The sequence below is a fragment of the Lissotriton helveticus genome, chromosome 1_2 (assembly GCF_964261635.1).
Source record: "Lissotriton helveticus chromosome 1_2, aLisHel1.1, whole genome shotgun sequence".
NCBI lineage: Eukaryota > Metazoa > Chordata > Amphibia > Caudata > Salamandridae > Lissotriton > Lissotriton helveticus.
The window spans coordinates 398,666,358-398,694,260 of NC_136058.1; the positions used below are offsets into that span (position 1 = coordinate 398,666,358).

General features: G+C 44.2%; 1 protein-coding gene across 1 annotated transcript in view; it reads right to left on the bottom strand.

The window, feature by feature from the left end:
- Positions 1-27,903, bottom strand: part of LOC144806364 (uncharacterized) — a 223,479-nt gene that overhangs the window by 154,476 nt on the left and 41,100 nt on the right. The window lies entirely within an intron of this gene.

Consider the following 27,903-nt stretch of genomic DNA (forward strand, 5'->3'; position numbering starts at 1 on the left):
GGAGGCTTTTGCATCCTACTCAGCTTTAATACACCTTCCACTCTGGGGCCCATGGGAGTCTGTCTAGACTGGATTATTTCCTGATGCCTGCGACTCAGTCGCCAGCGGTGCGTGAGATTGTACACCTACCCAGGGGTATTTCTGACCACTCTCCGCTCTGGCTCCGTTTTGAGGTTGGAGTGGAGGCAGCTGGCCGGGTGGCTCCCATCAATCCGTGGTACCTTACCTCCCCCGAGACCCGCAGCCTTTTGCTTCAGTCCTTGGACGCATATTTTCTGGATAACGAGGGGTCGGTTTCCTCAGCGGTGTCCCTGTGGGAGGCCTTTAAGACGGTGATTCGTGGGCAGGCCCTCTCCCTTATTGTTGAAGCTAAGAGGGCGAGGAATAGGGAGGTGGTGGACCTTGAGGGGGAGATTTCTGCATTGGAGGATGCTTTGGACTCGGGTGTCACGTCTGCGAAACTCCACGCCCTGGGTCTGAAACAATTTGCCTATAAATCTATGGTCACGGATGCTGCTAAAGTGATGTTTTGGGAACAACAGGGTCGTTTGTATGATGTGGGGGACAAAGCGGGTAAATTGCTGGCATGGCTGGATAAGAAGGAGAGAGCTAATCGTGTGGTGCCCGTGGTTCAGTCTTCGAGTGGTGAGAGTGTGACGGACCCGATTGGAATAGTTGACTGTTTTGCCGAGTACTTCCGTGTGGTATATACCCCTGTGTCTGTGAGGGATGTGGCTGACTCTCGCCTTCTATTGCGTGATATAGCTCTGCCCAGTGTCTCCGATTTGGATCGTGTAGCGTTGGATTCCCCCTTTACTCTTGATGAGATAGCTACTGCCATCCGTTCGCTCCGTTCGGGCAAAGCATTGGGCCCGAACGGGTTGCCAATTGAACTGTACAAGTTGCGACCCGACAGAGTGGCGCCGTATCTTCGCGCCATGTTTCTGGAGTCCCGAGAACGGGGTATTCTCCCATATGATCAGCGACTGGCCGCGATAGTTGTCATCCCCAAGGATGGTAAACCGCGGGACCTTTGTTCATCCTATAGGCCCATATCCCTGCTGAATGTTGAGCCCAAGGTATTGGCGAAACTCCTGGCGTCCCGCCTCCTGACGGTCATTAGTGGCTTGGTCCATCCAGATCAATCCGGATTTATCCCGCATCGCAACACGGCTCTTAACCTACGTCGTCTCCACGGTGCGATTGCGAGGGCGGGGCTTCTGACGGAGCCGGCCATTTTGGCATCGTTGGATGCCTCGATGGCTTTTGATACTGTGGAATGGCCTTATCTTTGGGCGGCTCTTGAGAAATTTGGTTTCGGGCCTGAGTTTATTGGTTGGATCCAGTTATTATACGCTGAACCTCTGGCGCAAGTAGTTGTAAATGGTAGAGTTTCGGCCCCTTTCACCCTTGGCAGGGGTACCCGTCAGGGCTGCCCCTTGTCTCCGTTGCTTTTTGCACTCGCCTTGGAACCATTAGCTGCATGGCTTCGGTGGGAGCCTTCGCTCAAGGGGATTCGCTGGTCACCGGACTTTGAGGACCGCGTCTCGCTTTACGCGGACGACATTCTTTTATATCTCACCTCACCGCGTAAATCTCTGACTGTTTTATTTGATGTTCTCACTTCATTTGGTGCCAACTCAGGCCTCGTTATTAACTGGGCCAAGTCCTGCGTGTATGTTCTTTCGGGTGTTTTACCCCCATTGCCGAGCAGACTTCCTATCCAGGTGGTCCAGTCTGGCTTCAAATATTTAGGGATTTTCATTACGCTGGACCCCTCGCTCCGATTTGAGCGTAATCTCCTCCCCCCGTTGCTTAGATTGCGACTGGACGTGGCCCGTTGGCGTAAACTTCCTTTGTCTCCTCTGGGCAGGGCGGCTTTGTTTAAAATGATGTCCTTGCCGCGGTTCCTCTATGCGCTCCAGAATTCCTATGATGACATCCCCAAGACCTATTTCCGAGAGATCGAGAGTCTTCAAAGGCAATTGATTTGGGACGGGCGTCCACGTATTGCCCTCGCGAAACTCACCATCCCTTGGTACGACGGGGGCATGGCGCTCCCCGATATCAAGCGATATTATTGGGCTTCCCAGTTGTCTGCTATTAATCACGTGATGTTTTCACCGGGTCGAAATCCTGCATTCGAGATGGATAGACTCCAGCTGCCGGGTGGGGACTTTAATAGAGCGCTTTATTCGCGATCGGCCGGGCGCCATCTCGTGGGCCCGTCCAGGATTGCAGTAACTGTGTGGCGAGCCGCGAATGTGAGTTTGGGATGGGAGGATCGAATGACACTGGCGACGCCGCTTTATGCCTCGGAACGTTTGGGGTGTCTCTGGTCTACTAAGGGCTTCGACCGCTGGGATATGATTGGGATATGTAAGGTGGGTGATGTCTGTTCGAAAGGTAGTGTGAAGTCGTTCCAGGCCCTCCAGGCGGAATACGGTTTGAATGGTAGGGAGTTTTTTCGTTATCTGCAGGTCCGACACGCCCTCGCCTCAGTCTTGACTCCTGATGAGGCCCTGCCCGAGTCTTCCCCCCTCGAAGATCGTGTCCTTGATGGGCACCTGCCTGATAGCACTATTTCCCTGATCTATAAGAAGCTGATCAATAATCGGGCGGACTTAATGGTCCGACTTCGGGAGGTTTGGGTCGGCGATGGGCTGGAACTGGACGACGAGGATTGGCAATCGGCACTCTCCTCTCCCAAGGAGGTAGCCATTCCTGCCCGTCTCCGTTTGGTTCAACTTAAAATCCTTCATCGAGTGTATGTCACTGGTCCGCGTCTGGTGATAATGGGCTTTTCCCTGGATGGGTTATGTAAGCGTGGTTGTGGGTCGAGTGCTACCTTTTTACACATTCTTTGGGAGTGCCCAGTTGTGGCGGCCTACTGGACTGCTGTGCTTGAGGTGATGACTGCTGTGACTGGTGTTGCCCTGCGGCCGGAGCCACGACGGTGTCTGTTGAATGTGTGGGAGCCCACTGACTACTCTGTAGCCCAGACCAGATGGGCTACCTTGGGTTACATGATTGCGAAACGGGATATTGCGCAACTCTGGGGCGCATCCAGGCCCCCTGAGGTCTCGAAATGGGAGGACAACATGGACTGGTCCATGTTTCGTGAGAAGACTGTATATGTAGCATGGGGCAGACCCAGGGCGTGGACGAAGATTTGGAGCCAGTGGAATGAATATCGTGGGGATATCTGTACCCCTCCTCTTGTTGGCACTACTGATGTTGTCCTATCTCCCTAGGCGAGCGTTCCCGGAACCTTTTCATACTGTTTTGTGAATTTCCGATTCTCCCCGCTGCTCCCCCCCCCGACCTTGTTAGAGCCTCAGGGCTCTTGTTCTGTTCTCCTGATTGCTGACCATCCCCTCCGTTCTTTGGGCTGACCTTGATTACTGTGCATTCGCCTTTTTAGTGTTTGTTTTTCTTTTTGTATAAAACAAAATTCAATATGCTCTGTGATATGTTGGGAGTAATGCTGGGTACTTGCTTTGTGCCTGACCACGGGAGTACGTTTCTGATTTCTTCCTTGTGCCTTATTATTAGCGGCCAGCCCGTGGGGTTGTAGGCCCATTCTTGTATTTTTCTCTGCTTGCTCAAATAAAGGTTTTTGAACGAAAAAAAAAAAAAAAAAAAAATAAAAAAAAATAACCAAGCACTAGCACTTTAGAAAGAAAGAAAGTTTCCGTTACCTTGTGAAGGAGGGAGTCAGTCGCGAAGCTGCTCTGACGTCACTCTGTGCCGCGCTGGGATTGGTAGATGCAGCGGGTGTGTAGCGGAGCTGGAATTGTAAAGGAGGGGTGAGTGCCGAAGCGTGAGAACTTGTCTCGCGAAAAAGGCCGCGCACCCATTGGCCGAGATTATTTGAATTCGTGCATTTTATTGGTCACACGAAAAATAAAAGACGTATTAGGATTGGAAGTGATTTTGTAAACAAAGTCACTCGCAGAAATCGTATGTGGCACTCGTATAGACCGCATACTAGACCTGATCCACGACACTTAGGATTTGAGAACGATCAGTGGAAAGGGCATAACACCAGCATTATGTACGGAAATAAGAGAAAATTATCTCTTGTAAATAAAGTAAAGAATTTTTTCAAAAAGGACAAACCGATTAGAACCAGAGAAGGTGTTGTCATTCCGCCACCGAATACTCCCGCATCTTTCATGATGTTTGATAAAGGGTACCACTCGTGTGTATGGTTGGAAAATTGGGCGGAATACACGAAAGATGACGGAGTATTGGCTTTTCCGTTAGAAGGTACATTTAACGGCAGGATTCTATTTAATTTGAGAACCCGAATGAATGATTTACATCCCAGACCTAGATTAACGCAGTACGAAGCACTAGAGGAATGGGAGATTGAGGCTTTTGAAAGAGATAAGCCCCGAATGGATAAAGGGTTAACAAAATTTTATCCGAAATTGAAACAGGAGACCCGAGACAAAAAGATGAAACGGTGGAGGCAGAATATGATTGTAGAGGGACTGTTTCCAATGATGCCAGCGGGTGGTCCTCCTGGGGGGGAGAAGAAAACAGAAAAATGTAAACATTGGGTGCCCATTGGAGAGTCGGATGATGAGCTGCTAGATGACGTGTTTATAAGAAGTCCGCCTCCTTATAATGAAGGACATCGATCTTCCAGTGAAGGGGATAATTCCAGAAGACCTCCTCCCGAGGATGAGGCCAGGTCTGCAAGTGTGGGAGGGAATTGTCAAATACCTCCCTATACCGAAAGTTTAGGACCTATAGATGCGAGAGATATATATCCAAGAATACCCGCTAGTGGAGAGGCGAGATACTCACGCGAAAGAGACTTTTGCCCTAGACCTCTCTACGAAAGAGAAGCAAGACCATCAGGTTCAGGAATGCCGTTCTTACAGCCTCTGTATGAGGAAGAACCAAGATCCCTAGGCACCAGAAGTTCGTTCCCAAAACCTAATTATGGTGAAGGACCAAGTGAGACGCATCCCACTGCCCCGAGTTATGCCCCAACTTTGACCCTACAAGTATTACATGAAAGATCCTTAGACAGGTTATTGGAGGAAAAGGAGCAAGAGGCTCTAGCAAAGCAGAGAGCTGAGATAATTCAGAAAATTTCCCAGTTAAATACAAGCCCTGAAGCATTGACAATTCCGGTAACTATTGGACCTGTGGTTCCGTTGTATGGGGACCGACAAGGAAGTCCAAAAACTCCAGTTATTACCCCAGTTATAGCACAGCCGAGACCAGAACCCTTGATCGTAGATGACCAGACAAGTGAGTGCGAGTCTGAGGTCTCGCTAATGGATCTGCCCATTAGGGACACAGGGAAAAGGATGCAGAAAAGACATAATCCTTTCAACACGAGGGAGATTCAAATGGAATCAACTTCGGGTACCAAGAGTGTCACGTTAGTGACTCCAGAAGAAATTGAACGATGGAGTCGAGAATTAGAGAAACAAACTCCTCAGTCAAAACCATTGGATCTCTACAAACTGAGAGTAGAAATAGAAGAGCTAATGGCAGGAAATGTAGGCTTAGACAGACTGAATACCTACTCGGAGGAGGAGTTGCTGTTTATATGTAAGAGCCTTACCCGGAATGCTAGAGTACTCCATGAGAAGCTGACAGACACTGCAGCTAGTATGGGAATTGATATTTCAAAATCAAAACCTTTACAGAAACCGTACAGAGCAGATTTCTCAGACAAAGATTTGGAAAACCTGAATATATCAGGGAAAAAGGCACAGGTCAAAGAATTATTGACTGTGTTGCAAAAATGGGGAGATGTAGAAAAATGGAAAGCCAGATGGGCCAAAAAGAAAGATGAGGCTAGATCCAAACAAGCGACCCCAGAGTTCGTTCTAAAAGAAGCTGACAAGCCAGAACAGTTATACCCTATGCGTGAAGTACCAGGTGGAAAATACGTGCATGTTCCGTGGTCCAGACAGCATATTGTGTCCTTTACAAATGATTTCCCAAAATTACGAGAGAAACCTGTGGACTGGTACAGGCAGGTGGAAAGGTTTGTAAAGGTGCAAAAATGTCTGTGGAAGGACCTGGATGGGTTCTTCGACATTGTGGTCCCTGTGGATTTATGGACCGAATGTAAGATTGCCATAGGTTGGCCTAGTGAGGAATACCCGAGGGACCTTAACACAGGAGCACCCTCTGATGAAGTGATGAAAAAATATGACCAGGTAATATTACACCTGAAGGGAAAAGTGCCTGCAAAGGAAACTGATTGGACCAAGATAGATAGAACCAAGCAGGAAAGGGATGAGACCGTACACTCCTTTTACGAAAGACTGTTACAGGTGTTCAAAACGTACAGTGGTATAGATAACATCGAGATGAAAGACATGACCCACTTCATTTACAGGTTTGCAAACGGTTTAAGACCCGAAATTTGCCAGTAGATAAAAGATAATAAAATTTGTTGGCAGTCTAAGAAAATGGATGAGGTCCTACGGTACGCAAAGTACTGTGAGGATGAGATGGCAGAAAAACGAAAGGCCTTAAAGGAGAAGGTCATGTGGGCACAAGTAAAGCTAGCAGAACAGCAGGAAAAGCAATTAAGTAAAATAAATAAGAATACCCAAAATCAAGGATCTGTGGGTGGAGGGAAGCCCAAAGTAAAAATGAGCAGAGAAGAGGCAAAAAAGAAATTTCCCTGCCACCAGTGCGGAGAAATTGGGCATTGGAGAGACGAGTGTCCATATTTACAGCATGATATTACCCAAACCCCTGATTTAATTCCACAGACGCAGAATGAAAAACCAAGAAAGACCCAGCAACAGGTAAAAGCAAGTCAATTGCCCCGAGCGCCCAGGCAAAATTATAAAGGAAAATCACCACAAGCTGATGACATAGAAATTTGGGGAGGCAATGAGAATAGAAATGCAGCAACTTCGCAGTTTTTGTTGAGTGACACTTTTCTCTGTGACGACCAGTACTGACGGGGCCTGAGAGGGGAGGACGAGGAGTGTGTACTTGGCGCCTCCTTGCCGGTAGACCAGTCAGGGCCATACATTGAAGGAAAGATTGATGGAAATGATGTCACCTTCCTATTGGACACTGGTGCTACCCGTTCTACTGTGAGAACAGCGGACGTTCCAAATCTACCCCTCTCGGGAGAAGCAATCCAAGTAGTGGGTGTATCTAATCAATTGATTAGTACCCCCGTTACCGAGCCCATGAAGATCACAATAGGGAACTTTAAAGAAATGCACAGATTTGTCGTTTGTGATACCAGTCCAGTAAACTTACTGGGACGTGATTTGTTGTGCAAAATGAACTGTACCATCTTTTGCTCACCAAAGGGTGTCGAAATTCAGACGCCAGACGAAGATGGCATCTACAAATTAATGTTAATCAGACCGGACTCAGTAATTAGACGAATGACTATACAAGACTTACCTGACGAACTCCAAAAGACAGTGAAACCAGAAGTATGGGACTTTACTGGAAAGGATGTAGGACTGATGGCAAATGTAGACCCCATACAAATAGCTATGAAAGAAAATGCAGTTTACCCCAATACCAAACCATACAAAATGAGTGCAGAAGTGAGAGCAGGTGTTGCCATTGAAATACAAAAATTACTAGAAGCCAACATCATACAAGAAGTGATGAGTAGTCCGTGTAACTCACCCATAATTGGAATCAAGAAACCTAGTGGCAAGTACAGAGTAGTGCAGGACCTGAGAAAGGTAAACAAAATCGTGGTTCCTTGCTGTCCTATTGTCCCGAACCCAGCAGTAATCCTGTATCAGATTCCCTGGGATGCTGAGTGGTTCACTGTGATAGACCTATGTCACGCATTCTTTTCGATCCCATTGCATCCAGACAGCAAATTTATTTTCTCATTTGCTTTCAACAGTCACGTGTATGTTTGGAATCGTGTCCCCCAGGGGTACACAGAAAGTCCCTCTATCTTTAATCAGATTCTGAAAAAGTGCCTTGAATCTTTAGTCTTACCTGGAAAATCTGTTTTGGTGCAATATATAGACAACCTCTTGGTGGCATCTAAAAGTCATAGAGATTGTGTGATTGACACCATTGCTTTACTGAATCACCTAGGTGGAAAAGGACATAAAGTGGCCCCTGAAAAATTGCAGTTCTGTTCAAAATCAGTGAAATATCTGGGGCACCAGATAGAAAAATATTTACAACAAGGGGTGGTGAGGGACAGAGTCTCTGAATTAAGCAGAATACTCTCACCCAGTCAAGAGATCAGGGCTAGATCCAACACCGTTTTTTAGCTCACTGCACCATCCCAGTTTCAGAACCTGGCTGTATGCAAATTAGTCTGTTCCTGTCCCAGTGCATGATGGGAACAGGGCAAACCAAACTACAAAAGCCAATTCTTACACTGGGAAGGAAACAAGCTTCCGGGGACTGGTTTCTGGCATTTCAGCCGTCTTCGGCCCGGCTTGCTTGAATCCTGATGGTGCAATGAGCAAGGGACTCATGTCTGAGTATACCCTTCCACGCTTAGGGTGGACAAAAATATTTACAACAAGGGGTGGTGAGGGACAGAGTCTCTGAATTAAGCAGAATACTCTCACCCAGTCAAGAGATCAGGGCTAGATCCAACACCGTTTTTTAGCTCACTGCACCATCCCAGTTTCAGAACCTGGCTGTATGCAAATTAGTCTGTTCCTGTCCCAGTGCATGATGGGAACAGGGCAAACCAAACTACAAAAGCCAATTCTTACACTGGGAAGGAAACAAGCTTCCGGGGACCGGTTTCTGGCATTTCAGCCGTCTTCGGCCCGGCTTGCTTGAATCCTGATGGTGCAATGAGCAAGGGACTCATGTCTGAGTATACCCTTCCACGCTTAGGGTGGACAAAAATATTTACAACAAGGGGTGGTGAGGGACAGAGTCTCTGAATTAAGCAGAATACTCTCACCCAGTCAAGAGATCAGGGCTAGATCCAACACCGTTTTTTAGCTCACTGCACCATCCCAGTTTCAGAACCTGGCTGTATGCAAATTAGTCTGTTCCTGTCCCAGTGCATGATGGGAACAGGGCAAACCAAACTACAAAAGCCAATTCTTACACTGGGAAGGAAACAAGCTTCCGGGGACCGGTTTCTGGCATTTCAGCCGTCTTCGGCCCGGCTTGCTTGAATCCTGATGGTGCAATGAGCAAGGAACTCATGTCTGAGTATACCTTTCCACGCTTAGGGTGGACAAAAATATTTACAACAAGGGGTGGTGAGGGACAGAGTCTCTGAATTAAGCAGAATCCTCTCACCCAGTCAAGAGATCAGGGCTAGATCCAACACCGTTTTTTAGCTCACTGCACCATCCCGGTTTCAGAACCTGGCTGTATGCAAATTAGTCTGTTCCTGTCCCAGTGCATGATGGGAACAGGGCAAACCAAACTACAAAAGCCAATTCTTACACTGGGAAGGAAACAAGCTTCCGGGGACCGGTTTCTGGCATTTCAGCCGTCTTCGGCCCGGCTTGCTTGAATCCTGATGGTGCAATGAGCAAGGGACTCATGTCTGAGTATACCCTTCCACGCTTAGGGTGGACAAAAATATTTACAACAAGGGGTGGTGAGGGACAGAGTCTCTGAATTAAGCAGAATACTCTCACCCAGTCAAGAGATCAGGGCTAGATCCAACACCGTTTTTTAGCTCACTGCACCATCCCAGTTTCAGAACCTGGCTGTATGCAAATTAGTCTGTTCCTGTCCCAGTGCATGATGGGAACAGGGCAAACCAAACTACAAAAGCCAATTCTTACACTGGGAAGGAAACAAGCTTCCGGGGACCGGTTTCTGGCATTTCAGCCGTCTTCGGCCCGGCTTGCTTGAATCCTGATGGTGCAATGAGCAAGGGACTCATGTCTGAGTATACCCTTCCACGCTTAGGGTGGACAAAAATATTTACAACAAGGGGTGGTGAGGGACAGAGTCTCTGAATTAAGCAGAATACTCTCACCCAGTCAAGAGATCAGGGCTAGATCCAACACCGTTTTTTAGCTCACTGCACCATCCCAGTTTCAGAACCTGGCTGTATGCAAATTAGTCTGTTCCTGTCCCAGTGCATGATGGGAACAGGGCAAACCAAACTACAAAAGCCAATTCTTACACTGGGAAGGAAACAAGCTTCCGGGGACCGGTTTCTGGCATTTCAGCCGTCTTCGGCCCGGCTTGCTTGAATCCTGATGGTGCAATGAGCAAGGGACTCATGTCTGAGTATACCCTTCCACGCTTAGGGTGGACAAAAATATTTACAACAAGGGGTGGTGAGGGACAGAGTCTCTGAATTAAGCAGAATACTCTCACCCAGTCAAGAGATCAGGGCTAGATCCAACACCGTTTTTTAGCTCACTGCACCATCCCAGTTTCAGAACCTGGCTGTATGCAAATTAGTCTGTTCCTGTCCCAGTGCATGATGGGAACAGGGCAAACCAAACTACAAAAGCCAATTCTTACACTGGGAAGGAAACAAGCTTCCGGGGACCGGTTTCTGGCATTTCAGCCGTCTTCGGCCCGGCTTGCTTGAATCCTGATGGTGCAATGAGCAAGGGACTCATGTCTGAGTATACCCTTCCACGCTTAGGGTGGACAAAAATATTTACAACAAGGGGTGGTGAGGGACAGAGTCTCTGAATTAAGCAGAATACTCTCACCCAGTCAAGAGATCAGGGCTAGATCCAACACCGTTTTTTAGCTCACTGCACCATCCCAGTTTCAGAACCTGGCTGTATGCAAATTAGTCTGTTCCTGTCCCAGTGCATGATGGGAACAGGGCAAACCAAACTACAAAAGCCAATTCTTACACTGGGAAGGAAACAAGCTTCCGGGGACCGGTTTCTGGCATTTCAGCCGTCTTCGGCCCGGCTTGCTTGAATCCTGATGGTGCAATGAGCAAGGGACTCATGTCTGAGTATACCCTTCCACGCTTAGGGTGGACAAAAATATTTACAACAAGGGGTGGTGAGGGACAGAGTCTCTGAATTAAGCAGAATACTCTCACCCAGTCAAGAGATCAGGGCTAGATCCAACACCGTTTTTTAGCTCACTGCACCATCCCAGTTTCAGAACCTGGCTGTATGCAAATTAGTCTGTTCCTGTCCCAGTGCATGATGGGAACAGGGCAAACCAAACTACAAAAGCCAATTCTTACACTGGGAAGGAAACAAGCTTCCGGGGACCGGTTTCTGGCATTTCAGCCGTCTTCGGCCCGGCTTGCTTGAATCCTGATGGTGCAATGAGCAAGGGACTCATGTCTGAGTATACCCTTCCACGCTTAGGGTGGACAAAAATATTTACAACAAGGGGTGGTGAGGGACAGAGTCTCTGAATTAAGCAGAATACTCTCACCCAGTCAAGAGATCAGGGCTAGATCCAACACCGTTTTTTAGCTCATTGCACCATCCCAGTTTCAGAACCTGGCTGTATGCAAATTAGTCTGTTCCTGTCCCAGTGCATGATGGGAACAGGGCAAACCAAACAACAAAAGCCAATTCTTACACTGGGAAGGAAACAAGCTTCCGGGGACCGGTTTCTGGCATTTCAGCCGTCTTCGGCCCGGCTTGCTTGAATCCTGATGGTGCAATGAGCAAGGGACTCATGTCTGAGTATACCCTTCCACGCTTAGAGTGGACAAAAATATTTACAACAAGGGGTGGTGAGGGACAGAGTCCCTGAATTAAGCAGAATACTCTCACCCAGTCAAGAGATCAGGGCTAGATCCAACACCGTTTTTTAGCTCACTGCACCATCCCAGTTTCAGAACCTGGCTGTAAAAAAAGGCATCAGAAAAGTCACCTCAGAAAGGGTCAGAATAATTCATAAGATGCAGTTACCCCGTACTCAGAAAGAAGTCAGAATGTTCCTTGGAGTTGTAGGTTACTGCAGGCAACGGATTGTGGGATTTGCAGTCCTGGCAAAGCCTTTGATAAAGATGACAAAGAAAGGAGCACAGGACCCAGTGGAATGGGATGATGAAAGCTTAACAGCATTTACTGAATTACGAGATTGTCTGTGTACAGCCCCTGCTTTAGGGATGCCTGACTATTCTAAGGAGTTTGCCCTGTTCTGTGACACACATGACAATTGTGCACTGTCAGTCTTAACTCAGGAACATGGGTTGACTAGACGCCCTGTGGCATATTTTTCTGCCACTTTAGATCCAGTGGCTGCTGGATTACCTGGATGTATGTTCCTCATGCAGTTGTAATTTTACTGACCCGAACTAAGACCCAGTATCTCACCCCTAGTCGGCTGACTAAATACGAGAGGATTCTCGTGGGTGCTGCAAATGTAGTCATTACTCGGTGTAATATCCTGAATCCAGCCACCCTACTCCCTGACTCAATGATTGTAGAAGCCGAGGGAGAGAACGAGCATGACTGCATTGACCTGACAGAATTCAGTACTAAACCCCGCCCAGACATTAAGGAAACACCTTTGCCTGTAAATGATGAGGAGTTCTTTGTGGATGGCTCATGTATGAGACACGAACTTGTAGGACTAAGTGCTGCTTATGCTGTAGTCACTTTAACCAGCATTAAAGAAGCATCCTGTTTATTTGGAGTGAAGTCTGCACAAGTAACCGAATTAATTGCCTTGTTAAGAGCCTGCAAAATTGGGAAAAACAAAAGAATAACAGTATATACTGACAGTCAGTACTGTTATGGGGTTGTGCATGTCTTCGGCCAATTGTGGCTACAAAGAGAGTTTTTGACTTCTTCAGGTACTCCCAGTCGAAATGGAAGGGTGGTACAAGATTTACTGGAGGCAATCCAATTACCAAAAGAATTGGCAGTGGTCAAATGTGCTGCTCATAAAAAGGGCCTTGACGCTGTATCATTGGGAAATAATTTTGCTGATGAAGTGGCCAAACATTGCGCCAGAAGTCGCATGTCTGTAAATGTTAAACTGGGGGGACTTGGAAACAGCTGCCAACTTATGGTGTTTGAAGAAGTGCCTACCTGGGAGGAGGTGAGAGATTGGCAGCATGCTGTGCCATTGAAAGAGCAAGAAAAGTGGAGGAAACTTGGTTGTCGACCAAGAAGTGAGGATGGTGTCATTGTGGGCCCAAATGGTATGCCTGTGTTGCCTAGACATCTGCTTGCTTCAATGGCAAGATTGATACATGGAAATTCACACACTGGTAGGGATGCCATGGTTCTGGTTTTCCAACAAACATGGTACAATCCGAAGTTCAGGAAAGTAGCAGAATCACTCTGCCAGAGGTGCTTGACATGTCAGCAGTTCAACGCTGGAAAAAGAACAGTAGTTGAACTGGGGAAAATTGGAAAATCAGGGGGTCCCTTTGTGAGAATACAGATTGACTTCATCACCATGCCTCGTTGTGAGGGAAAAAGATATGTCCTTGTCATTGTCTGCCTGTTTTCAAAATGGAAGGAAGCCTACCCTGCCAAACAGAGTGACGCCATAACAGTAGCCAAATTGTTACTACGAGAATTGATACCTAGGTTCGGGGTTCCAGTCACTATTGAATCAGATAGAGGAAAACATTTTCAGAATGAGGTAATCGATCAGCTCTGCAAAGCATTTGGGATCACACAAAAGCTGCACTGTGCGTATCGTCCAGAGGCTTCTGGAGTAGTAGAGCAAATAAATGGCACTATAAAATTGAGATTAGCAAAGATGTGTGACTCTACTGGCATGAACTGGATAAATGCTTTACCTCTTGTTCTGATGGGACTCAGGAGTATTCCAGACCGGAAAACAGGCTTGAGCCCTCATGAAATCCTGATGGGAAGAGTGATGAGACAAGCATGGGTACCAGGATACAAACTGTTAAACATTTCTGATGAGTTGGTACTTGAATACTGCAAGCAACTGGGTGACCAAGTGCGTTCTATCTCTCGCCAGATTGGGGAAGACGCCGTCGCCAACCCAACAACTTCAGTCCACAAATTGGTTCCTGGTGACTGGGTTAGAATCAAGAAACATACTCGTTCGAATTGCCTTGCACCGAGGTGGGGAGAAAAACGCCAAATAATACTGGTGACCACGACAGCGGTGGGTGAAGTGTGCTGGCGTTCCAAAGTGGATCCATGCCAGCCATACACAGAAGGTAATTCAAGGAACCTGGAGCTGAAGGTTGTCCAGCTGAGGGGTCTGCAGACGTCGGTCCTGAAGTAGCTGATGACGAACAGCCGAGCACCAGCCAAGATGATTGGATACCCATAATCGACCTAACTGAAGACCCAATCAGAACAAGAGAGCGAAAGTACGAAGATAGAGAGAGGACGAGGTAGGCACAGGCGAAGACCCTCAGATCATCGAGATTCACGTCAAATCTGAGGACGAAGAGGAAGGTCAGACAGGGACAGAGCAAGTGATCGACACACCTCCACTAACTCCTGAAATTGAAAAAGGACAGACTAGAACTAGAGTAAACGTTCGAGCAGAAGAAAATCAAGAGATCGAAGTGTTTGAGCAGGATCAGATAGAACTAGAAGAACGTGTTCAGGACACAGAAACAGAGACACTTGAAAGCCAAACCCAAAATTCACCTGAACCAGGCCAGCTTAGTAACCAGGCAGAAGAAATAGATACAAGACCTGGGACTAGTCAGACAGGAAGGGAAGAGACAGAAGCAGAAGTGCCACAAACAAACGAAAATAAAAGAGCATTAGAAGAAAGACAAATCACAGTGCCAGCTAAAAGAAAGAAAAATATCGAACCAAGATATATTAAGAGACTGAGAATAAAAACAGTAGAAGAGAAACTTGCAGACAAAAGGAAAAGTCCCCGAATTACAGAGCAAGCTGGAGAGAGCTCCAAAAGAAGGAGTGATCGAATAAAAAGATTGAACAAAAAATACCAGGATCCTGAATGGACATACTTAGTTTTGGAGGAATTTGAGGATCTTGATATCTCTGATGAAAGTGACGAAGAACAGATTGCTGATCTGTCTGCCGAAGAAGACGAACTCACCTGAAGTTACGCAGAGTAAGCTACCTGTGTAAAGTTACAAAGAGGGGTTGAAAACTTCTTCTGAGCAAAATGTCTGATTCAAGTGTGAATGGAAGGCCTAGACGCAGTTGTTGCAAAACATGCTGCAAAGTATGTATATGTAGTGTAGCTATAGTGATAATAATATGGATAGGACTAACAGTTTTCATTCCTTATATGATAAGCAAAAATACTAATATTGATCCTACACAGATTGTGACCACTGACACTGAAGAACTGACAACACGAAGTGTAGAAAGACGTGAAAAAGCACTCAGACAAGCAAACCGAGACTTAGAAGCATCAGATGAGGAAGGACTACATTACCACGGAGTTAAGAACCAGACTCATTTAAATGTTTTCGCAAACCTGTTAGTGCATTATGTAGAAACTATGGAGATAGAAGACTGCTATGTCTGCATGAAGCTACCTACTTCCGTAGCTGAAGGCGTGACTTATCATCACCTACCCTTGACTTATGGAATTTCCTGTAGTATTTTAGCAAGCTTATTTTACAACAGAGGACCGTTACAGTACTATTACTCTAACTCAGACGTGATATTTTCTGAACTTCCTATACGTGGAAATCTGAATCCTGTACATACCAAAAGTGACGTTACACGTTATATGGGAGAATACTTTCTGACTATAGGTACCATAGACTTAAATGAAGCACACAGAGATAACTTGACCTGTTCATTGCATGAGCAAGAAAAGATGTTTTTAAACATGGCAGAGAAAAGAAGGGAGAGTTTCCAAAGAAAGGCAAATGACAAAAGACATAAAACTCCAGAATGGGCTGAAAACATGGAAAGCACCTCAAATGGTGGGGCTGGTCCTGCTTTGTTGCTGGATTTCGAAAGGAAAGGGAAACTCTGTCTTCACCGCGAGAAGACTAGTTATTATAATAACATTTTCATTGGTTCCAGTCAATGTGAGCACAATTATAAGGTAATTGGAGGTTGGGGTTTCAAAAATGGGTCAGAACCTGTGTTTCCCGGAATTTATTATATATGTGGAAACAAGGCTTATTTCAAATGGCCGGATCACTGGTATGGAAGCTGCTACTTTGGCATTGTTTTCCCGAAAATATACCATGTGAATGAAATTGCTGGAAGCAATGAAAACACTAATGGCTTTAGTGCGTAGTAAAAGAGAAAGCGTAGGTGAAATAATGGGTAGCATTTTTAGTGCACTGATACCTGGAGTGGGAGTGGTTCTGAACACACACAGAATTTGCAAATTGTCCACAATAGTGGATGTGTTGTCTACTGACACAGCTCATGGATTTCTATTGGTCAATAATGAAATGGTTGCGATCAGATCAATGGTTTTGCAGAACAGACTTGCGCTTGATACCTTGTTAGCAAAAGAGGGCGGAGTCTGCCGGATGCTGGAAGTGCAACATTGTTGCACTTATATACCGGATAAAAGTGTACAGATCAAAAGATATGTGAAAAACATTACTAATTTGGAAAAGGAACTTCAACCACTGGAGGTTGACAGTGCATGGAGGAGACTGGTTGATGGTCTCTCCAATGTAGGTCATTGGTTTGCTAATTTAGGTAAAGGTTTATTGTTTAAAATACTGATGCCAATTGGAGTGATAGGCTTCATCATTTTCCTCATATTTGTCTGTTGCAAATGTCGCAAACACACAAAGAAATACACTGTGAATAGAAGAGGTGTGAAACGGAGTGTGGATGAACTTGAATTGGAAGAAATGAATAATCAGATTTACAAAAAGGTGAAAAATTCTCACCCAAGTAAAGATGTGAAAGAGAAATTGAATCGTCTGTTGGAAGAAATGGAGTTGCACAAAGTGTGAAACAAGTTGGTATCTGGTTCCATTTTTGTTTGTGATGATAGTAAATATCATCAAAGAGGGGATTGATAGAGCAAGATTTCGCATATTACGCGACTTGCTTGAGTCATGAACCTCGAATCTGTTATAAACCGGTAATCAAATTTGTATGTTTTACTAATTTCCCTTTCTTTATTTTGAAAATGCGTGTATCTTAGTGATGCTTGCCTATGTGTTTTACTAAAACGATTAACTCTCGTCTTTAAAATGGCCGCTGCTTTGAAATTTGCTCCTGCGCATGCGTTAGTCACACTCATGTGACGTGACGTAGTTGCAGTTTTGGTGGGAGAATATGCGCATGCGTAATGTCCTCAAGATGGCTGCTTATGTATTAAACGTGGTGAAGCTTGTGCAGATGCTCTCGTGTTATTGTGTGTTGCACTAATCTATAACTGCATAGTATATTTTTATAGTGAAGAAAATAAAGTACAAAATCATGATATGTAGTATATCCATTTATTTCTATGTTTTAATTTGTTTTCGCTTACTTTTCATGTACGGCGATCATGGGGGGGTCTGAATGAAACGAGAACCATCTTGAAGGTCCCTTCTGCGCATGTCACGCAGCCAGGGAGAAGTTAGCCTTGAACAGTGGAACTCAGCCAGCTGGCAGCCACAGTCAAGATGCTCCTGCGAACGCCACCTCTGACCCAGGAGGATGGAGCAGAATTTGTTCTTCAATTGTTACATTTGTTATTTTCTATTGTATTCTGTGAAACTTCTCGTGAGAACCGCAAACTTGCTAGGCGGTTCCCTAAAATGATAATTTAGGCTTGCAGAAGTCTGTTCTGATTGGTGTGTTAACCTATCCTACTTTGGGACCAATCAAATTTGGGGATTCTGACATTTTGCAACATTGGGGGGTGGTACACTGACCCAAAAACAGTATAACTAGCCTAGGTCCAGCTAGAGAATTTGTCCGACTTGTCTGAATAGCTGACCTGTCACTGACCCAACGCACTCAATAGGTGACTGAATACAGAGCGCTGCGGGGCACTCTGTCCGAATTTGACCATTGACTGTTAAGGTTTTACTAAATCTTAAGTGCTGGCGGAGCACTTTACTGGGGAGTTCGCTAACCCAATCGGGGTTCTGACTGATAGCTGCAGAGAGGGTGGAGCGCAGGCGTTGCTTCCGAACTGCGGGTGCTGGTCGTGTCCTGGTGGTCCTGTCCTGATCCTAATCTGGTTTTCCTGTCCTGTCCTGGGGTGTCCATTCTCCACCTGCTGTCCCATTGATGACTGTCCTTCCTTGGGGTATTTCCTGTCCTTGACTGATCCGTGGCCAGGGTTGGTTTTCACACCATTCTAGGTAAATATATCACTGAGAACTCTAAACTGCACCTTTCTATTTTTCCTGTCTTTGCTTCAATAAAGACATACCTTTGCATACGTTAATTTTCCATGCTTTCCGCAATCTACTATCTGAAAAAAACATTGCATTATTATTCATAGCATGTTCCCATGTTACCCTACCTTTTAGAGCACCTTTTCCCACACGGTCTATTAATTATAAATGTGGTTTATAATTTTCTCCTGAAATCTGATGTGAAGTAACGTTAACGTTGTTAGAGTTTGTGATGTATTCCTATAGGTTCTGTATCGATCCCCCTATTCCTGACCCTATTCTGGTTAACAAGTTAACTAGCAGCCATCCCATGAGGCAGAAAACCCCCATGATGCAGGAACCGTTATCTGATAAAGTCACACTACGGCACAGGAACGTGTTATCTGATTAGGTCATAACGCTTGCCATCTAATTAGACAAGCGATATTCCTCCAGCCCCTGATAAGGCATACGGAGTTCTCAAAACAAATCAAACCTATGTCAACCTGGGAAAAACCCTGCGGCCATTGTTTTGATTTCATCGAGAACTTCAGCAAAAGAATGTGCTAACGACCAAGTCGTATGACATCCTTATTGACGTATCTATGTCCATCCTTACGTCAATCTCGGCACCTTAAAGGTATAAATATTACCGATATTGCCCTATGCAAACACACGCGGTGGTGACGAGATCGGAGCAGCCAGACTTGCCGAAGCCCAGAGCAGAGCAGACCCCGCTGGCGCAGCCCCGCCTTCTTGACGCGCTGAGAACGAGCAGCTGCCTATTTCTCCTACCGAGAAATCCAGCTCCGGCGCTTCCGGGTAGCCCTCGCAGGCAGCCTGGAATATCGAGACCAGAGACGAGAGATACCATCCCTCATCCATCCTAAATTCCAGGTACAGAACTGAATAACCCCTCACAGAGAATTCTTTAGTCAGTCACTTGGCAAAACAAACTTAATTTAAACTGTAACTTTCTATCCCCGCCCACGTATTAGGCTTAGGTCAGGTACACGGGGTAGGCGTAGCTAGAAACACCAGTTGAGTACGATTAGTCAAATGTATATATGTATGTATCTATTTTATTCATTTTAAACCTTCATATGGCTTAGAAACCATATCAATGTTTTTACAGTATTATTTTATACTTCTGCTTTTATTGTATGCACTTTACTTAACCATAAGTATTGCAATAATATCGAACCATTTCTCTTGTATGAGAAAAGAGACTGATCAATAAATAACATCTTTTATTGAACACGCCCGTCTCTTCCTTTTCTCTACAATCTGATGAGACTAAGAATGCACGTACTGACTGAGTAAAATAAATTGCCTTTTGTTCACACGACTCTCGAGATACACTCTTGATTAGGGGAGAGCAAAGTTGTCATGTTCTATGGTTGTCAGAAACTAAATCCCTTCTTGTCTATCCAGGGAGGTTCAACTCCTCCTTGCCTATTCGAGAAAGTTTCTAGTGAACTCTGAGCTAGCTGGCAAACCCAAAACTTTAAGTCTAATATCGACAGTAGTAGACCTAGTTAACGTCTGGTCTAGGCCTATACTATTGAAGGTATTATTCCAATGCGCAGAGCCTATTGGGATAATAGGAACTACACTACATGGCGCCCAACGTGTTTGGAAGGGCGATAAAACTAACGTAAGACATTTAGAGTAACTCAGTCGTGCTTTCTCACTCAGACCCCTTTTTTCCCATAATACTCCAAAGACGTCTGGAGTGGGTGAAAGGTCATATCCGCCAGACCTCGCAGGAGGGAACTCCTATGTATGGTTCTTGGTTTAGTCAACGTTGAAGGATACACTGTTCCAAAATATTGTGCATCTAATCTTTGTTTCCATAAGAAACCTGATCTGCAAACAAAAGAAATAAGCTTCCTGTCGGTACAATGTCAGACAGTGAAGGAGAAAGAGAGGCAGTTAGATTAGCAGCTGAAATAGCAGCAGCTGATACTGCGCTGCAAGAAGCAGACCCGGATATAATACTCATCCCGGTCATCAAAAGGAAATCTATAACCTTAAAACTTATAGAAAATGGACTGACACCTAGAGGTGGCACGGTCATATTCGTAATTGAGGCACACGAATATCGGCAGACAGAGGTATACTATTCATGGATACATTTTCCAGCAGCAAATGCTGTAACAAAGTACTTCCACTATTACAAAACAGAGGAACCTCCTGATATTTACACTCCTTTCGAGGAGGTGGAAGTACCACTTAAATTTCAAGAGCATTTGCTCTTATTTAATGGCGCCCTAAAACATAATAATCACATCACCAGGCTCGGTCCTTTAGGTAGACCAGGAGCAAAGTGGCCGGTCCTAGCCGGATACACACCACATCCAGACATCGAAAGAATGCCTGCACCAGAGCTTTTAACACAGCTAAAACAATTAATAAAAGTACATAGACAATTAGTTCAGTATGTGATGCGGACTTCAACAATTCAGCCAGCAATTAAAATTCCACAGCTGACCCCTCACCAGGGGAACACAAATAAAATTACACCACAGAACATACAATCCTGCCTAGGTAAAGTACCAGCAAAACGGGAACAAATACCATTCTGGTTAGCACAAAAAATCACCCAAATAGAGGCTGTGTTTCCAGACACGACCCCGTTAGAAAAACACAGGATTCTGACTATCTGTCTTCCAATGGGAATCGCACCACACGTGGAGGACTGTGACACTTGGGGTACAGTCTTTGCTTCCATCTACACAAAAACACACGGTGTTCCATCCATTTCGGTAATACCAGATGTGCTAAAACAAATTCAAGACGAATACGGTCCAGAACCCGCTTTAACTCTTGGTATGAAATTACTGAAAGACTTCAAGCAGGTCTCGGCTATATTATTAGCCAACATAAAGGGAGAAGCAGCGAACGTGGCGATCCGCCAGAGGTTAAAAGAGACAGATATAGCAGACCAACCAGCTGAAATTGCCAGAATCATAGAAAAATCCTATGAGGAACTAGGTAGAGATAGTTTAGGTGGAATACCAGTAAAACCACAACTGATTGAAAGTCCTGAAAAAATATTTTTTAATAATAATTCATCATCACAGAAAAAGAGCTGGGATGGAAACAAACAATCCAATCCTAAAGAAAAGAAATTCCAGTCCAGAGGAAGGTCTCCTCGGCGAAGAGAAAAATCTCCGAACCAAAGACACAGGTCACCCCAAAGTGACCCCTCTGGGAAAAGATATAACCTTAGAAATAGGGATAATATAAAAAAGCCTGATAGATATCAAGACATTGATACACGTCCCTCTCAATCTTTTCAGACTTCCTCGCAGAAATCGGAAAGAAGAGGACGATCAGAACAAAGAGAAGAGCACGCCAAGTCCAAAGACAAGGAACCTGCTCAGCTAAAAAAGAAATTACAATATCCAAAAAAGAAGGTAGCCAGCATTAAAATAGTTAACAATGCCGAGAATTCTGAGGACACAACTGAAAAACGGAGAATGGGCTCAGACAATGCTAGACAGCGCAGCAGAAGTGAGCATAGCTCGCAAAGTCCTGATGAATCATCTGGAGACAGTGGACACGAATGAATATCTTCAAGTGGAAACTGCAGACACCAGAGTTAGCAAACCTCACAAAATATATGAAATAACATTACGTATAGAAGGGGATAAGACTAGAAAAATCAGGGGACTATTTTGGGATAATCTCTCCAAGGGCTATGACATCCTTCTAGCTGAAAAAGACTGCCCACCAGAGTTTGTCAGGGAGTGCCCTCATGGCGAAGAAGTAATTATGCCTGCCTTCTCAAATCATATCCCAATTCATAAAAAATACACACTTGCTAGAAAGTGGGCAGTAGCTCAAGCTCCAGCTTTATATAAAAATCACGTAGGATGGGATGAGGACTCTCCTCCTCACAAAATCCAGTTAAAATCACAACCTACTGCACAAAGGCAGTACCCAATTAAGCAAGAAGCTAAAAAACAGGTAAAAGAAATCCTAGATCAGCTAGAATACCAGGGGGTGATTGAAACTTGCACCTCACAAATGAACAACCCTTTGTTTCCGGTCTCCAAACCAGACAATTCATACCGTCTAGTTTTGGATTACCGACACCTTAACTCATGTTGCAAAACCTTTGCAGCGCAAAACTCGCATAGTGCTGCACTAATGAATAACATAGTGCGCAAAAAATACAAAACAACATTAGACATCTCTAATGGATTCTTTTGTCAAAACATAGCACCAGAGAGCAGATATTTGTCTGCATTCTCAATAAATGGCACTCAAAAACAATTCTGTCGGTTGGCCCAGGGGTACAAGAACAGTCCGGGAGTATTCTCAGCGAGAGTAACAGAATTACTACAAACATATGACGACGAAGCATTATCGTATGTCGACGACATATACTTAACAGATGATGACTTGGATACTCACTTGAAGAGAGTGAACACCATAATACTTGGGTTCGCAGCAGAGGGTTACAAATTCAACTTTAAAAAATCCAGAATTGCCCATCTGACAGTCCTGTTCCTAGGATATGAATTATCAAGTGAAGGCAAAAGCCTGGCTGACAATTTCCTAGAGAAATGTGCCGTACTCCAAGCACCTAGAACACTAAAAAACCTACAGTCAATTCTAGGCTTCCTAAATTTCGGAAGAACATACATTGCAAATTACGCAGAAATGGTCAAACCCCTTTATGATCTAATAAAACCAGATTTTAAAAGAACCAATTGGACTCAAATACACACAGAAATTCTGAGATCCTTACAAACAGACATGCTAATTAAAACAAAATTAGAAACACGTGATAACACACGCAATCTTGTGATTCGAGTCATCCCAGGAAGATGCGGATTCACATACCTGACCTCTAATGAGGGAGAAAAGGTACCAATTGCATTCAAGTCACACTTGTACACAGAAGCTGAAAAGAGGTTCAGCATTACAGAAAACATTGTTCATGCAGTTCAAACCGCATTAGCGAAAGAAAAAGATAAAGCTGACGGTAGACATATCAGAGTCGGAACAGCAGAATCAGCCTTTGAGGCATTAACAACACCATGTAATTTGCCAACCACAGCATTGAATCCAAAGTGGATACAATGGGTGAATTCAATCACCACGGACAAAGTATACTACTACTTTGATCCAGAACTAAAGGAATAAAAAAATCTAGAATATGAAAGAACATTCCCTCTGCCAGCTGACATTCTGCCATTACGACAATACGCATGTGTAATCTATACAGACGGACATGCTCAACCCTCCGTTTGGGGAGAACAAGCATACAACCCCACATGTGAGATTACAAAAGAAGTGTGGCGCGGAGGTAAACTAAGACCTCTATTAACAAAAACACACTCAGTAGAAACTAATTCAGATCAACAGACTGAAATATTAGCATTGAAAATGGCGCTAGATAATGCGGATCGCGAATTCCCGACACTTATAGTGTCCGATTCATATTACTGCGTCAAATCATATAACAAGGATTTGCAGACATGGATTCAAAACGGTTACAAAGATGACACAGATGCAACAATAAAGCAGAAACTGCTCTGGGAACAAATAGCTCTTTTACAAAAAGAACTACCAAAGACTCACGTGACACACTCACTGAGTCATCAGCGTGATGGCGTTCACGTTGCAGGGAATTCATTGGCTGAAACAGCCACAGCGGTAGCAACTAAATCGGCTTCCGTAGCTCGAAAAAAGCGTACAGTGAAGTATATTGACGGTGAAACAGTGCTGGCGGTGAAAACGTCATCAAAAGGCGACTGCTCAGCGCTACCGATCAACTATCCACTCAATTATACATACATAATCGATGCAAACTCCGTCCCTTTTGCTCGAATCCCTGGAGTGGGGGATAGAGTGATTCCAAACATGGACAGGAGAAACTTGTTAATCGCAGACGCACATATGGGCGAGGGTCTCAGACACCTCAAACTAAAAGATTCTCTGGAAGAATTACAATCGAGGTACTGGTGGCCAGGCATGAGCCTGCATCATACCCTGTTTGTAAAAAACTGCCCAAACTGCAACAGGAATCGCAGTGGTGAGAGAAACGGTGTAATACCGCGTCGTTTCACTCCAAAAAAAATCAACAGTAAAAAGCAAGGCTTGCGATTAACATATACAGGCTAGTTTCCACTTATAATGTAGATCACCAGCACTCGGCTGACGTCTGGACTGTTATACAAGATTTGCGAGTCTAAATGGCATATACGCTAAGAGCATGCTACGTTTGACCATTGTTTTCACTCTAGCCCTCCAGCCTGAGGGGAAACATGGCCAAATGAGCATAGCACAGCGGGAATCTTCTCACTTCCTTCCTGAGGGATACGGGATGGTGTAAAGAAAAAACCAAGGCATAAAGCAATCTATAACGGAAAGGATATTAGGTTCGGGAGCTGGGTGGGTCAAACATCTAATAAGTGTCCAACGTAGTCTAAATAACTTGCCAAGAAATTATCTGAAGGGATTCAGTCCGTACGAATTATTATTTGGAACTAGGATGTTAATCTCTGACCTTGACAGTCAAACTTCAGTGGTGAAGGAAAAAAGCTTTGATATCAAAGACCGTTTGGCTATTTTGCAGGACTTAAATGAAACAAGAAAAGACCTGAGCAACATAAAGTTGAAACAGCAGCCAACAACCACTGAAGAACCACCACCTGTCCCAGCAAGACCTGTCTGGATTCCAAAAGTCGGGGATCTAGTCAGAGAAAAGATCGCGGTAAAGAAGGAATTTGGGCCTTCTTACAGAAAAGCAGTTCCTGTCTTGTCTGTCAAAGGGACAAGATCAGTTGTACTACCGCCGCTTGCTGGTAAAAAGGAGAACCGAGTTGTATCCATCGACCTGGTAAAACCACAATCATGTGGCCGATAACAAATAGTAGGCCAAGTGGACTCCCCATAAGTAGCAGAACACCAAGGTTTGCTACCAGTACAGAGGTTCTAAAAAAGAGGCTAATCACATTCGAAACGCCTACAGAAGAACAACAAGGACTATGCAACAATGCAATGGAACTTAGACCTCTGAAAACCCAAATAAAAACATTTAGCAGAGACACACCAACCTATAATGAAGTAACAAACGACTATGCAAGAAACAGTAATCCTGAAGCAATTGGAACAATTGACAGAACTTCATCCGGCTACTTCATAAACTTCGATGATTCCTCTGAAGGTTTCACTGACTCAAAAACACAGCCATCAACAAAAACCTTTAAAGATAAAGTTAAAGTACTTTTGAAACAACTGAAAGAAACATATCTGATTTCTCCATGGATTGAATTTTGGGTGGGTTTTGGTGCATTTATCCTCATACTTTGGCTCATCATGATACTAACTTTGGGACGCTTCATTGAGGGAAAATATGCTAAAATGGACACAGCAAGTCAGAAAATCAACTTGATCCTCAAACCACACACATCTTCACACGTCGAGAAAAGAGAACTTTCTTCAGTCAACTTCACAGCCAATCCTATACCGGGTGGGGTAGCATGGGACAACACTGACTACGAAATTTATGGTCCGGTTGAAATCCTGAAATATCCACACCAAATTAAGATCTCATTGAGTGACTTTGTAAAACCAAGCTCATTTGCTGATGATTGGGACTTCGAAAGTATAAATAATATGATGTCTGACCTAGTGATGTCTGCTAAATTTACCAAACATGATTATTTGCAGGGTTCAACAAATTATGATAGTATGTACTGTTATAACCACTATGGTAACCATTTTCTACATAAATCTGCACAACCTAGAAATGTTTTAAATTATAATCAATGGGAACATTGTGCAACCCCTCCAAAAGGAAGCTCAAGAACCGTTTACGACAAATATTCATACTTTTCAGGTTTTAACATAAGTAATGCTGAAACATTTTATTTCAAATTGTCAAATAAGACAGGGACAAAGAACATGATAACAAACACGAAATTGATATATTCAGACTCATTCTTTGAAAAAATGAATACTTTTGGTTTTGATTATTGGGACAAACATGTTGAAGTGAAAAGTGTTTGGGGTACAAAAGAATGGCAAGTACAGGGTATAGAATCTTTGTTTAGTGCCTGCATGATCCCAGAACAAATTATATTTTTAAATGACACTGTTCAACAAACCACCTGTCTTGGCCTAGCCAAAATCAAAGACTTAAATAAACCGTCTATTCCAAAACCAACAATGAACAGCAATAGCTCTACAGATGAAGAGATAGACGTAAATTATGTATTAAGCCAAAACAGAACACATCCTGATTGGAAACAGTGGTTGATCTGGCCCACAGATACTAATAACTGTCAAGACAGATTCCTGAACAAAACGCAGGGGTTCAAATTGACCAGGCCAGACCCTAGATATTCCCAAAGACAACACCCAGGGATAATAACAACCTACAGTGTGGGCAAATTATGCCTTCAATGGCTACAAACTTCCACACTGACAGAAATTAAGCAACACCTAACTTTACTTACTGATGGTGCTGACTTGCGTGATTTCATTATGGGACCGCGCAAACAGCGTCAAAAACGTTTCATAGCAGCCTCTGTATATGCAGCATACACTGAGGCCTGGAAGGTTACTCAAATTGAGACAGCAGAAAGGATACGGGAAATTGACCGTATTAATTTGGAAAAATCACTTTCTGTAGTGGACAATGGGTTAATGACTCTGTCCTCCAGAATTTTTTCTTTGGACAGCATTGTGTCTTCAGCAATCGACATATTATCGCAAGACTTACTGTTATTACAACACGGTCAGTCTCAATTGCGTTCTATTGTACAGCTTGACTGGACGTTACAAAATCTGCGTTCAGGCTATGTGCCTTGGCGTTTAATCAACACAACGTCACTATTCCATATCTTTAACCTTACTTATAGACAAATCAGTATGGCACAGAAGGGGGCTGATTATACAATCCTGAGCATTGAGAAACTTGAGAGATTACCAGTGACAATGTCAGAATGACCTGTCAGTGAATGGATAATACATGGGATAATTAATATTCCAATATCAACCTTCAGGTTTCAATGCTGCCAAAAATATATACAGGCTGGCATGTATGAAAAATTAGGAAAAGGGTACATTAAAACAACATGGAACTTGCCCTATTCACATGCATGTGTCAGTAATAAAGGACAGAAAGTGTTTCTTAGTGGCGATAATTGTGCGATGTCACTAAGCGGTACACTTCTGTGTAATGGAATTAGTTTGCATGGAGCCTGTGAAGGGAACTCAAATAACCTTTCATGTCACCAGCAAGGCACACCTGCAACAGAGATAGAACCATTCTTTCAAAGACTCTATAATGGGAGTTACATTCTAATTGTAGATCACAGATGTTGTAGTCTTATGCCCGGGACTCCTTATCTCGTAACTACGACTGCGAAGGTCAAGTGCTGTGGACACTTATTGTTCCCCAGCTCCTTTCCAGACAGGGAGGCAAGGGCATGGCCCAACTTGAAAATTACTTCTATTCGAATAGATACTTTAAGCAGAATGAAAACAGTGCTTCTTCAGACGCCGACCAGGCTCACGTCATCAAAAGAAACGTATGATCTCCAAGTCGCAAGGACGACTGCAGAGATACATTCATTGTTATCAACTAATTCCCCCATACATTTCGCAGAAATCCTGAATGAAATCTTAAATATTTCTGATACCAGTGGAGTCTCAAAAGTATTTAAGACAGTATTTTCGATGGCATTAACACCATTCAAAGCCATACTGGGTATTTTTCCAGATTTCGTCCATTC